Source organism: Panthera tigris, chromosome A3 (assembly GCF_018350195.1).
Source record: "Panthera tigris isolate Pti1 chromosome A3, P.tigris_Pti1_mat1.1, whole genome shotgun sequence".
In the NCBI taxonomy this organism is placed as follows: Eukaryota; Metazoa; Chordata; class Mammalia; order Carnivora; family Felidae; genus Panthera; species Panthera tigris.
In genome coordinates, this window is record NC_056662.1 from 45445154 (window position 1) to 45459488 (window position 14335).

The window sequence follows — 14335 nt, forward strand, 5'->3', positions numbered from 1 at the left end:
AAGCTTGAACTTTGTTTCACGCTTAATTTACGTGGGAGAGGCACCTGGGTGGCTCAGTCAGTTGAGCTTCTGACTTGATTTTAGCTCGGGTCCTGATCCCAGGGTCGTGGGATCAAGTCCCATGCCAGGCTCTGCAATGAGTGTGGAGCCTGCTTGGAATTCTCTCTCTCTCACTCTGCCCCTCTCCCCAGCACTTGCTCTCTCTCTCTCTCTCTCTCTCTGAACACAAAAAACAAAACAAAACAAAACAAAACAAAACTTACCTTGGGAGCTTTTTAAATCCCCAATGCCCATCCTGTACCATTACATCAGAATCTCTGGGGCCAGGATCTGGATAGGGTAACCAACTTGTTCTAGCTTGTCCAGGGCTGTCTGGGACTTTCCCAGATTTGCTCTGAAAGTCCTGCATCCCAGGAGATGCCTCAAACCCTGACACGTAAGATCCAGTCACCAGAAACTTTTATGAGTCTCCAGGTGATTCCACCTGTTCAGCCAACTTTGAGAACCAACTTTGGGTCCTTGCCCAAAAGAGCTGTGAGTTTTGGGCCACAGGACGGGGTCACTGCTGAAGTTCTGCTAATTTTAGAAACTGACAGTGGCTTGCTGATAATCTTAGTGTAAATGGGGAAGAGCCCAGGAGTTCATGAGTTCATCCTGGCTGAGTGTAAGAATCAGCTGGGAAGTTTTAAAAAATATTGAGATTTACCAGGGATAAGTAGATTTAAAAAGACCCCAGACAATTCTAGTTACAGACAGGGCTGGAACTTCTGGTCTAGGGAGAGGGTGCCCAGTGGGAAGCAAAGGGTCCACCAGATTATGACCAGGTGGACAAGGACATTCCTTCCAAATAAGGATGAAGAGGGAAACGGAGAAGCAAGAGGAAACCAGGGGCACATGGGGCCTCAGCCGTGAAGGGGAGATGTGGCTGGACAGTCAAGAGCAAGGCTTACAGAATGTCCATTGGATCGAGCTGCATGGAGCGCAAGGTATGAGAGAAGAAATGGATGCTAAGGAGTGAGCAGAAAATGGGCAAACTGAGAGCAAGAGGCAACTCTTTTTGAAAGCAAGGTGGTGGCAGGGTAAGAGCGATGATGTGCTGTCACTGGCAGGGGAGCTAGAGGAGACATCCTTGCATTTCCACTTTTTTTCTCTGCTTTCTTCTCACTTCTTTCTTTATCCATGGTTATACATTTCTTTTATCCTGAGGAGAAGAAGAAGGATTTTTTAAATTGTATTTATTTGTTTTGAGAGAGACAGAGACAGCGCAAGCAGAGGAGGGGCAGAGAGAGAGAGAGGGAGAGAGAGAAAGAATCCCAAGCAGGCTCTGCACTATCAGTGCAGAGCCTGATGCAGGGTTCAAACTCACAAACCATTAGATCACTTCCTGAGCCCAAACCAAGAGTCGGACGCTTAACCCACTAAGCCACCCCAGCCTCTCAAGAAAAAGAATTTTTAAAAGGTCCTCTTGATGTAAAAAGTGGTGCAGCTACTTAGGCTGCTTTATTCTCACTGTTGAAGAGCAGGGGCACAGTAATAATTCCAACTGATGGCATGCAGGAATGGTGCAAGGGCACACACTATTCCTGTCAGAGCCAGGAGTGGAATCCAGCGTCCTGGAGCCTCATGCCCATCTCCTGCACACTGTGTCCCGCTGTCCAAAGGAGCTGTGGGTTTGGGACAGCAGGACATGGCCTCAGCTAAAGTCATGCTTCTTTTAGAACTTGCCAGTGGCCTGTTGATCATCTTAGCATAAGTGGAGAAGGATCCTGGTCCCTTTGGCCGTGTAGTTTCCACCTCCGTTAGCAATCATATCACTGGGGCACATAAAATTAGGGGCAGCTATTGAAGAACCAGTTGTCCCTCTGAAGATCTGGTGTCTGATCATTTGAGAGCCTACGACTCAGTCAAGCCACCACTTCTTTCTCCCCTGCCCCACAAACACACTTAGCTTTACACATGCTGTGTATTCACCAGAGACTATTAGAAGCTCTCTGTTCATTGAAAACACTTCCTGTATTTTTTATCTTGAAAGAGTAAACACAGGGATATCCAAGTCCCCCCACCCATCAGAATATATTATTGAGGGGGCTAGGGATTTCACCTAAATGTACACAACGGCTTGAGAGTTACCCCTGGGAACCTCAGGAGTGTGTTTTTCTTTTTTCTCTCTTTTCCCATCCCTTTAACCCTCCTTAGTTTCTTTTCCTTTATTTATTTAGTGGTGAGAGGCAATAAGAAGAGAGAGTAAAAATAAGGCTAAAAGGGGGAGGACAAGAATAATTAACCTCTGAAGGACTTTGCAAACTCATTATGTGTTTGGCAGCTACATAGGTAAATTATTCAAAAACCCTCTGTAATGGCTTTCCAAACACATGTTGACAGTTTCCTGACTACCTGTATTAAGTGATGTCCCTGAAGTAGTCCGTGCTGATGATAAATCGCTGCTTCTCATGAACCTGTTGTCTGTCATCCAGAGACATTTTCGTGTTAAATATTTATTTGCATATATAAAAACCCCATAACAGCCCACTAATTACCATGGAGCTCCAGAGGAACGACAAGAAGATGCTTAATCAACAGGCGTTGTTAACCCCGTCCACAAACAGATACGTACCCATCAGATTTACCTGTTTAACTTAAACTATAATTACTGGGCAATCAGACAACCAACAAGTGTAGGTATTAATTATCCAAATGAGACTTGGGATGTTCAGAGTCAACTATTTCTATTTTGAGCTTCATGACTGTTATTTCACTTCACATCCACAGTCCACATGAGTAACTTGTGTTCCATGAATTGGTTTATCAAGTGCTTTCCTTAATGTTATGGGAAATATAGTGAGGTAACACTTCTGATATATGAGTATTTGAGTAAAATATAAACGGCTGGATCCACAGGGAGAAAACGACAAATGTTTAGCGTAGAGAGATGGCCAGACCAGCAGGTGGCAGTGTGGACCAGAAAATGAAAGAGCCTTCTTTCCAGCCATCAAGCTTTTAGGGTAAAGACACTCTAGGTTTATTTACTACTCCTGAAGAGCTTTTGAATTAAAAGGCCTTTTAGTCATCCATGCAGAAGTCCTTCTGATAAGGGGCTCAAGAGAGTATTGCTATACCCAAGGCTTTCAGGTCTGGAAAGGACCACCCAGCAAAGCAGCTAGCAGAGACTCAAGGCTCAGAAGGCCTGAGTTATGAGGGTGGTCTCCCTGAGTTCCTTCCCTTCACTGGACTTGGATGGCTCATCGGGCCCAACCTGGTGGATTCTGCTTCTGGATCTTTCTGGTTTCTTCCCATCTCACTCCCTTCTTGGCAAACTTGCTACTCTTCAACTCAAAGATTTATGGCAGCTGTATTGCAATCATTGGGGGGAAAAAAAATCTTCAATTTAAAGGCAGTTTAGGGGCACCTGGGTGGCTCAGTCGGTTCAGCGTCGGACTTCAGCTCAGGTCATGGTCTCGCAGTCCATGAGTTCGAGCCCCGCGTCGGGCTCTGTGCTGATAGCTCGGAGCCTGGAGCCTGTTTCAGATTCTGTGTCTCCCTCTCTCTCTGTCTCAAAATAAATAAATGTCTCTCTCCCTTGTTCATGCTCTCTCTCTGTCTCAAAAATAAATAAATGTTAAAATAAATAAATAAAAAAAGTTTACTTTTTTTAAAATTTTGTTTCCAAATCTTGGTTACCAGGATGGTTGAAATGAAAATAAGGTCATATATATTTTAATGTTCATTTTTGATTCCCTGTTCTTGGCAAAACACATGACTTACGTGTAAGTAAAACACTGAGTCCTTGGGGAAAATGTCACAAGAAATCCCATTTTTAAACAATCATTCCTATAATAAAGGAACAAACATAAAGTAATGGGAATAAAAATGAAAAATTTTTTAACGTTTATTTATTTTTGAGACAGAGACAGAGCATGAATGGGGGAGGGACAGAGAGAGAGGGAGACACAGAATCGGAAGCAGGCTCCAGGCTCTGAGCCATCAGCCCAGAGCCCAAAGCGGGGCTCGAACTCACAGACCACGAGATCATGACCTGAGCTGAAGTCTGACGCTTAACCGAGCCACCCAGCCGCAAAAATGAAATCATAAATAGGTCACATCATCATGACTATCAATGTAAAATATCGTCCCTTGGCTTTGATTCACTTCAGTTATTTAACTGGAATAATATATGAGAATAGAATTTACAAATGTTTTCTTTCTGCTCTTCTTCCTTCCTTGTGCACATTTTTTTTGTTTGTTTCTTTCCCCTATTAACCTACTAAAAAGTAGTATTTAACTCAGGATACTAGAAATGTTACTAGAAATTTTTAGATCCAGTTCTTAAACTTATTTATTCTTATTATTTATTTATTCAGAATCCGGGGTAGTATGATGGAGCTTATTCTTTCACTGTTTTCATACCTGTCTTAGGGTTCTCCAGAGAAACAGAACCAACAGTGTGCGTGTGTGTGTGTGTGTGTGTGTGTGTGTAGACAGAGAAAGAGAGATTTTTAAGAAATTGGCTCACATGATTATGGAGTCTGGAAAGTCTAAAACCTGCAAAATCTGCAGGGTAAGCCAACAGGATGGAGACCTAGGGAAGATTTGCAGTTTTAGTCCAAAGGCAATCTGTTGGCAGAATTCCTTTTTTTTTCTGCAGAGATGAGTTTTTTTTCTTTTAAGACCTTCAATTGATTGGAGGAGACCCACCCACATTATGGAGGGCAATGTGCTGGACCCATAGTCTACTGATTTAAGTGTTAATCTCATCCAAAAATACCTTCTAAGAAACATCCAGAATAATGTTTGCCCAAATACCTGGGTACTATGGTCCAGCCAACTTGACACATAAACTTAACCATCATAACCTATAATCTTTTTCCTCCTACCTTTCCTGAATGCACAGATAGACCTTGGGATGGGCAGGCACTTTCTGTATTATCTTACATTCGGGCATGAAGCTTTTACACAAGACAACATGGCAGAGAGCAGACAGCAGAGAGAGGGCACTGGGCTGTGAGGCCGCTCCCATCTGTACAGACCACTCATGTGACATTGGGAAGTATAAGGCCCTTAGAGTCCATGATTTCCTCCTCCAGGAGAGTAAAATCTCCAGAGAGCCACAAGTCCTCCTGCACAAGGTTGTGAGCTAGCAAATGCCATAAGAAGGTCAATTAAGCCAGAAGGTTCCAATTAAGCCAGAAGGTTCCAACCCAACTCCTGGAGGACCCAGGGAGGTGGGAGAGATGCTTTGTGGGGATTGAGGTCGAGCTCTTCATTTTCATTATAGGGAGGGAGCAGAGCTCACTGGTGTGAACCAGAACTTGGGATATATTGGGGGTTGAGGCTCTGGTAAATTCCTTCCAAAAATGGCTGCAATTATTCCCCTCCCTGTATCCGTGCCCTTTTCACTGTGACTTTGCGACTCTTCCCACCGAAAAGCAGAGTCTGTTTTCCCATCCCTTGACCCTGACTGGTCTTATGACTTGCTTTGATCAATAGAATGTGGCAGAGCAATGGTGTGTCAGTTCTGAGCCTAGGTCTCAAGAAGTTTTGTATGCCTCCTTTATCCCTCTTAGAATCCTACCTTATCTCCACATGAGCAAGCCTAGGATAACCTGCTGGAGGACAAGGGATGTTTGGCTTGGGTACCCCCATTGCTCTGGTCACCACTAAGTTAGGGCTAATTTGTTAAGCAGCGTAAGAATGAAATGGCTGACCAGTTCCGGTGAGAAATTTCTTTACCCAGAACCTTGCTAAGAGGAATAGCTCCAGTGGATGGGTATCCGGTCCACTCCATACCACTAGCTAAAACTAATTTTAATGGGCACAGTTACCTTCTTATGCAAATAAAATAAATGAATATGTTTTCCTTGCCAGTCATAATACCTTTAACTTGCTGGGAGCTCAAAATCAAAGATTTTACAATATAAGGCTGCAATTCAGTTTCTGTGGTCTAGTGATCTTTAAATCATTGCATCCTCTTTGGGAATTAAACCTTGTTTTGAAATTTCTAGTAGACCATTGCTTGTTAATATCACTTGTCAGAAGTCCTGCCTCAAGCTTCTTAAGTAAATCTACTTCTCAACCTACCCCAGCCATGTCTTAGGTCCCAGACCAAACCCAATGAGAGGCAGTATAAGACTTGCCTTAATAGCCTGAGTTCTCTCTTAAATCCCCCATTCAGACCCTGGCCTTCAAAGCCATTTCGATTCTAGTTAGACTGAGGGACAAGACCCTCTAAGTGATAAATTCAGGGAACCTGAATTGTACCCTACATGAGTCTCCTTTCTTGCTATCAATCCAGCCTTGGAATAGACCTACATTCCAGCTTCATGTCCAAGTCCTTCCTGGGTCAAAGTCCAGTGCTGCCTGCTCCCTCTCTGTCTGCAGTCCTGACACTGATTCACCTTCCAGGTGGCACTCTTCTCTCTCCTCTCTGGCTTTCAGCGATTACGTTTCAGGACATAAAATCACTTCACCTCGCTGAGAAGCCATGACATACAAGGTGGTTAACAGCTCATTCAGATCTATAAGGCTCTGAAATCTCAGGGCACTCTATTCCTCTTGGTAAATAAAAATTGGACAGTGGGTAGGCACACTGCCCTGAGTGAACTATACCCATAGGATAACACGCTACTCTCCAGTGTTTTCACTGGGGCAGTGTCGTGATACACAGAGCACTCTTCACATGAGATTACTTGTGTTTTGTCATAGTCCTATGAGCTACATAGCACAGCTATCAACATTTCTGTCTTACAGGTGGGGAAGCTGAGGCTTGAGATCACATGGCTTATAAAGGATGGATCTGAGAACCAAGCTCTGCTTTTCTGATTCCAGAGCCACCTTCCTAGAGTGAGAGGGGAATGCAAACCCCTGGCAAAGTCCACAGTCCCAAAAACTCATTTTCCCCCTTCAAACTCTTTTGCAGGGTTTGGTATGGTATGACAGGTGCCACGTTTGAATGTCTTTGAATAAAACACAAATTTTACAAGAATGTATTACTATAGAGGAAAGTATATTACAACAGCTGAAAAACAATGTGGGATGCTGCTGAAGATACAAGAAAAGACAAAAGAGATCCCCTGTGTCTGAGAAGCTTACACTGTAGCTGGGGAGGAAAAGTGTGCATTGCAAACAGCCAAGTATTCAGCTAAGGAACATGCCCACCTATGCCCCATGCCCCACTCGGTGTCATGTATTAGAGGAGGGAAAGGGAGGGTGGGCTCCCCAGGATGTTTCCTGGTAGGGCAGGAGCTTCAGAAGACTATGAAGATGTGTGTGTTACAGCTTACATTTCATGTACATTTTGCATGATAAAGAAATGATTAAAAAATAATTTCTCATTTCTGGTTTATTATGGACAGAAACGTGCCCACTTCCTCTGCCATTTTCTGGGCTTTGCTGTCAATTACTTTATCTTGTTTAAATGGAGGATTTGTTGTTCATTTAAATACATGTTTAGGAGCACCTGAGTGGCTCAGTCAGTTAAACGATAGACTCTTAATTTCATCTTGATCTCGTAGTTTGTGAGATTGAGCCCCGCGTCGGGCTCTGTGCTGACAGTGTGAAGCTTGCTTGACATTCTCTCTCCCCTCTCCCTCTCTGCCCCTCTCCTGCTCTTGTGTGTGTGTGTGTGTGTGTGTGTGTGTGCACTCTCTTTCAAATAAATAAATAAACAAATAGATAAACAAATAAACAAATACATCTTTAGACATAGTATTTCTTAAGCTTCCTTCCCAACCAGAAGAAAACATCATTTGTCAATATTTGAATCATTTTACAAAGGTTTCCAGGCCACATGGAAATTAGGAGCAATGTCTGGAGTGGGAGGAATCCCAGGACCCCTGGACTTAGGACAGAAAAATACAGGCACATCCCCAGTGATGTTGTGTTGGGTGACGACAGCACACATCCCCTTTCTCCTGGTTGGCTAAGCAACTCCCCCAAAGCCTTAGCTCTCCCGGTTCTGGCTCAGTCCTTGGCTGCACTCCACTATTACAACCCGAAACCTCACAAGGTTTGACAGTGAAGCATTAAAATAATATTCCATCAGTATGAAGTTTGAAAGTTAACAAGGTTTTAGACTTCAGGTTTTAGACATTTCTCAAAGATATTATGGAAGTGGGGATAATTTATTTTCCCAAACTGCAAAAATGTTCTTGCATCCTCTGACTTTGTGACAGAGTGCCTGATGGGGGTACTGGAGGCCTTGGGCTGGCGTCAGGCTCCCCAGTTGGAACATTCTAGAACATTCTCCTTTTCCCAAGGAAAGGTCAGGAGGGGAAGCTGCAGGACAGCACTCTTCAAGTCCTTCCTCCTGCTTCTCCCATCACCCAACCCCCTTCCTTTACCTACTTTTAGAGGGAATGACAGGTCTGCCCATGGTGGACACCCACTAAGTGGCAGACATTATTACAGTCATTAATACTTTCCCCCGCCAATCCCTCCACATGCCATCTTGACCCCTGCCCCCTATATCCTGGCAGCCCTTGCTTCCCCCTGGGTGGTCCCTCCCCAGCTTGGAAAGATCTTAACTCTCCAGACTGGGTCCTTCAGGCTCCACAAGTGATCCTCTAAGAGGGTCAAGGGAGAACACACAGAAAGTCATAACTGTTGTGTATTTTATAGAAAAGCTCAAAGAATTCTCATCCCCTGAAAAACACCCCTTGAAGACTATTTCTCTGCACTGTTGTCTAACCTAATTTTCAAGTTGTGTTTGTAACATTACTGGTTTGTGTGTTTGTCCCTTTGTTTCACAATTGGAGTTGCTCATTTGCTGTGTTGGGAAGAATGCCCCCCTTGCCCAAAAGTACCAGCAAAATAGTTATACAGCCTGAGAACAGGCTGTCATGAACCCAGGGATGAGGAGATGTTATATAAATGTAACAAGCATCCAGACAAACAGTGTCATGTGTCTACATAAAACAATGAAAAAGAGAAAACAGTGTACTGGGCAATGAAATTGTGAAGGGTTCTGGGTTATCCTTCCTGTGTGAAATTCCTTCTTGCTCCAGATAGCCACCACATAATCATGTTTGCATTTTCCCCTTTAATCCAGAAGGTAACCTCTTTGGTCTGAGAAGGCCCACAACAAAACCGGCAGGGTGAGCTTTGCAGGATGATGTGACCTATGTGGTGTCCCTAGGCAGCTTTCTTATGCCAGGTTGATAGAGGTACCTATCTCCCAACAGTTATGACAAAGAACAGGGACCCTTCACCTGGGGCTTATGGGACCCAAGGTTGGGCATCTTGGAGCCTGTGACATGCTCTGCGTGTGTATCCCAGGCACAGTCTCTGGGGAGAGAGCTCTGAACTGCATAAGGTTATCAAAATGAATCAGTGACAGACAAAAAATTAGGAACAACTGCTAAAGGAAGGAGAAAGAGATGAAAGAATCCTTCTTATGCATGCAGAAAAAGTCCTGCCCCAACGTGGCTGGAGTATTTTGTAGATTCGTTAAAAAAAGTAACTTCAGACATCCTCTATCCACACTGGCAGCTTTTTCCAACAGGGAGGCTCCCCCAGAAACAAGTAAAAGGTTTCTGAGGAGCTTCTTGAGTGGGAAATTGAGGTATGGAGCTTCTGTTCAATGACTTGGTGCTTTAGTCTTCAGATGCTTTGTGCAGGTTCAAGGTCAGATGCCCTATTAAGCTAGAAAGAGGGCAGAAAAGGCATTCATTTTGTGCCTTCATTAAGGAAAGCCGAGAAAATATAGACCCTGGTTTAGTCCTGGTGGACGGTCCAGGCTCTGGAACAGATTGGTAAACTCTGGTTAATGGACAGGGCAGGGGACACTACTCGGCTTTCCCAGGAGAGGTGACAATGCAGTTCTACTTGTCTTGTTTGTCTGTGAGCACTGCCGGCCAGGACTGGGGAGTTTAGAGATTTTTGTTTTAAGTACTCAAACGATTTATAGTTGCTTTAACCATTCTAGAAATATTGCAGCATTTCACATCAGAATGTACACTTATGGTTTTTTTTGTTGTTTTTTAAGGTGGCTTAACCAACAGAAATTTCTTTTCCAGCAGTTCTGGTGGCTAGGAAATCCAAAATCAAGGTACCAGAAAATTCACCTCTGGTGAGGACTTTCTTCCTGGCTTATAGGCAGATATTGACCCACTGTATGCTCCATGGCGGATAGAGGTAGAGAGAGAGAGAGAGAGAAAAGGAGACTGGTTGAGAGAGAGACAGAGAGAGAGAGATGGAGCTCTCCAGTGTCTGGTCTTTTTTGTTTTTTTTTAATGTGACTTATTGTCAAATTGGCTTACATACAACACCCAGTGCTCATCCCAACAAGTGCCCTCCTCAATGCCCATCACCCACTTTCCCCTCTCCCCCAGCCCCTATCAACCCTCACTTTGTTCTCTACATTTAAGAGTCTCTTATGGTTTGCCTCCCTCCCTCTCTGTTTGTAACTATTTTTCCCCTCCCCCTCCCCCATGGTCTTCTGTTAAGTTTCTCAAGATCCACATGAGTGAAAACATATTTCTCTGTCTTTCTCTGACATATTTCACTTAGCATAGTACCCTCCAATTCCATCCACTTTGCTGCAAATGGCCAGATTTCATTCTTTCTCATTGCCAAGTAGTATTCCACTGTATATATAAACCACATCTTCTTTATCCATTTGTCAGTTGATGGACATTTAGGCTCTTTCCATAATTTGGCTATCGTTGAAAATGCTGCTATAAACATTGGGGTACATGTGCTCCTATGCATCAGCACTCCTGTAGACATTTAGGATTTTTCTTTTAATGTAAAATGCCTTGACAGTGTGAGCCCCATTCCCCTGCAGGGATGCTATTCTTGATATGTGACAGATGTATTCAGTGACCTCCCAGCCTTGATGGGAGGAATCAGGGGTTGGAAAACCCCCAAAGTCATTAAATGGTGAGCTTCTCCCTGACCATTTCCCCCATTTCCTTCCTTTGGTGTTTCTTCTGTGTTCCTGCAGTGGGTAGTCACCTGTCTTTCTTCCTTCTCTCAAAATAAGCCACTTCTTTTCTGATGTAACTGATATAAACACATGCCTATCTTGCCAGCAACCTGAACTTGTCATTTTCATGGTTAAAAGCCAAAGTGTGGATTCAGAAGGATTATTTAGAATCTTCAGACAATCTTGCTTCAGAAAACAGCTCAGATTCACAGTAGCAGATCAGCAGATCAAATGTCTTCTAGCAGAAGCTATTGATAGCTTTGTTTTTCTATTTTGTAAATATATCTGTATATACCTTTCTTCGATTAAAACTATTTCCAGTGGCTAGTTTCTATTTTGTGATATGAAATAATTTTAGTATTGGGTGCTGCTTCTTTGACCATTAATGGATTGACAAAACATTTTCTTAATTTGTTTTAAGAGGTTCTTTTTTAAAAAATTTCCTTAGGAATTCCTTGTGTGCCTTTTGTACCATCTACTTTGTCATGCAAAGCCTCTGATTTTGCTTGTCGTCAAATGTCGGGAAAAGAATTACATACTACAAAAAGAGATGGAGAGGCTCCTTTTGTGATCCATTTCTTGGTAGGTGATGTCCTTCAGTTCAAATGATACAGCAGTATTATTATACTGAGCAGGTTATTAGAATGGGTTCTCTTACTGTTATTTATGTAAGGATTTTATCTCCTGAAATAGATGGATGCAGAATGGGGGGTTGGGGTGGCCTGGGAGATGAAACCAGGTGGCCCAGGTGTTGAAGGGCAGGGACAGACCCAGGACTGTGGATGACAGGAAACCCATCTGGCTGGTAAAATACGGTGCTAGGCAACTAGCAGTCACCCAGGCAACCAGTGGGGTTGGGGGATGTCCATCAAGGGGTGACTATGGGCCCAGATGATGGGTAATGATGTGCACACAGAGGCAGGCCATGCAGGCAGGCACTATTCAGACACCCAGGCAGGGTCGGCACTGGGGACATCTGCCAGCTGCAGAGACAGGATGCCAGTCCATGGGAAGAGCAAGAGAGGGACAGTGTTCCCTTAATAAGAAAGTTACTAAAGAGGAGGTGGCACAAGGGGAAGAGATGTGGGTGCAAGAAGGTGAACTTGAGATCCAGGTGGGGCAAGACTCTTGAGGGCAAACAATCCAAATTACCTTAAGAATTGCAGAACTATGAAGTTGTTTAAAAATTTTCTTAGGACTTGAGGCACCTGGGTGGCTCAGTCAGTTAAGCGTCTGGCTCCTGATTGTGGCTCAGGTCATGATCTCACGGTTGGTGAGTTCAAGCCCCATGTCGGGCGCTGTGCTGACAGCATGGAGCCTGCTTGGGATTCTCTCCCACTCCCTTTCTCTCGACCCCTCCCCACTTGTGTGCACATGCCTGTAGTCTCTCTCTCTCTCTCAAAATAAGTAAATATTAAAAAAATGTTCTTAGGACTTTTAAGTTTCCATCCTAGGAAAGCCTACTGTGTGGTTTTAAATATGAAAACAGTAGACAGAAGTAGGGACCCAGATGGGGCATTTTTGTGTTGGGGCACCTGGTTGGACATTACTGGATTTGAAAGTCTGTGGTGTGTGCACAGAGAATGTGTGAAAATGAGAGTGCGTGTAAGGGAATGTGTGTGTGCAAGGGTGTGTGTGAGTGTATGCAGGGATGCGAGTGTGCATGTGTGTGCATGGATGTGTGTGTGGCATGTGAGTGTGTAAGCGTGGGCAGAGATAAGTGTGTGCAAGGGTCTAAATGTATATGAGTGGGGGCAGAGATGTGTGTGTGCAGGGATGAGTGTGTGCAGGGGTGTGATTGTGTCAGTGTGTGTGGGGCAGTTTGGATGTTGGTGTCCAGAAGACAGAGAACAATAACCCCATATCCAACAGTGGGCTGTATTTATCAAGAGAGGAATTGGAGTCCACTTTCATTTTCTCAGAAGACGCTTGCCTGTGTTTAATTTCCACCTGCCAGATGGGCAAACTGATAGGTGAGCTTTGACAAAATAACTTCCTTCTCCCTGAACAGAGAGCTCCATAAAGGGAAGCCATAAGATGCTTTATATTTGTTTTTGTCTTTCTGGGGCCTCCATCTGAGTTTTCAAGACACCAGGAGATTGAAGGACCCTGTGCCCCACAAAAGGGGGCTGGGCAGGGGAAGGAAATAAGGCCCTGGCTGTCAGAGAGGATGGGCTCCAAAGTAAGCCAGAGCTTTGAGTGACCTCAGACTCAAGTGTCCCTTCTGTGGCCTCACAAAGGGTGAACACCCTAAAGGGTACCATAAATCTGTTCTTATTTCTCCAGCCGGGATCATCCAGCAAGTGGGGCAGTGGCTTCAACAGTCCGGTGACTAGAATAAATAGTAGGGCTGAACGTGGAAGTCAGCGGGTCTTTTCCAATGAATGGAGCTCTCAGTGTCTCTGATGCAGAACTGTTCTCCTTTTGTCTCTCTCTCTTTAGCTCTCTGTTGCATCAACATCTGGAGGGCCGAGTATCATTTTAGCCATAGTAAATAGCTTAAAGGAAGAATACATCTTATATTTCCCCACAAAGAAGCAAAATGGTGTGTGGGCTGCACCAGCAAAGGAACTGGAAAATCTCTGTGTGGAGTGGATTTGAAGGACAATCACTCTTCATGTATGAATCACTTTTCTCTTCTTCTTCCAAACATCTGTGAAGCAATGAAATAATATGTATGAAGACTCAAGATTCCCTTCCGGATCAATCTGAGTATATTTGTTTTACATCAATGGTCATAAAGAAACAGGTTAAAATGTCTAATGGGCATGAAATTGCTTCCATATAATTTTTCAAACCCTATTTTTTCCCCAGTGTATTAAGCAGGCTGACAACTACCAATCTGCTTATTTCTGTATTTGGAATAATTTCTCTTGTGATGATATGTTTCTGTACTTTCTGGAGTTAGGATATCTGGCAAAAAAAAAAAAGGAAGAAAAGAAAAAAGAAAACAATCAACTTTGTTATCTGGTCAGCCTTCTGTTCTCAAGATAAAATAAAAGATTCAATTATTTTAAAACATTGTTTGGTTATCTACAGCTACAGCCTCACTACTCAAAACGTGATTTACAGACCAGTGGCATTGGCATCCTCCATGACCTTGATACAAATGCAGAATTTGGGGCACTCTCTGAAACACATCCTAAATCAGAATCTGTATTCTAACAAGATCTCCAGGGGATTCTAGTGCACACAAAAGTGGAGAAACATGGGTCTAAAGGCTGTGTCTGGATGGCTGGGTTTCTTTTTTGCAGACTGACTTTGCTTAGTGCTCATAGCTGGCACAGATCTGTCTCAATTTTCCTCATAGTCTGCTTGTCTGTCTCTAGATAGTTAGATAGATGGATAGATAGATCATTTTGTACTTAGTTCAATAATTTTGCATAGTTCCCTATCTTGTGTGAAATATGGGGC

The 14335-nt window shown here is 43.6% G+C and overlaps 1 long non-coding RNA gene across 1 annotated transcript in view; it reads left to right on the forward strand.

Moving 5' to 3' along the window:
* Positions 1–13884, forward strand: part of LOC122236996 — a 48112-nt gene extending 34228 nt beyond the window's left edge. Inside the window, exons 3-4 of the long non-coding RNA XR_006215187.1 lie at positions 11370–11503; positions 13364–13884. This is a non-coding gene — a long non-coding RNA (uncharacterized LOC122236996). The remainder of the gene's footprint in view (positions 1–11369; positions 11504–13363) is intronic.
* Positions 13885–14335: the final 451 nt, after the last annotated feature.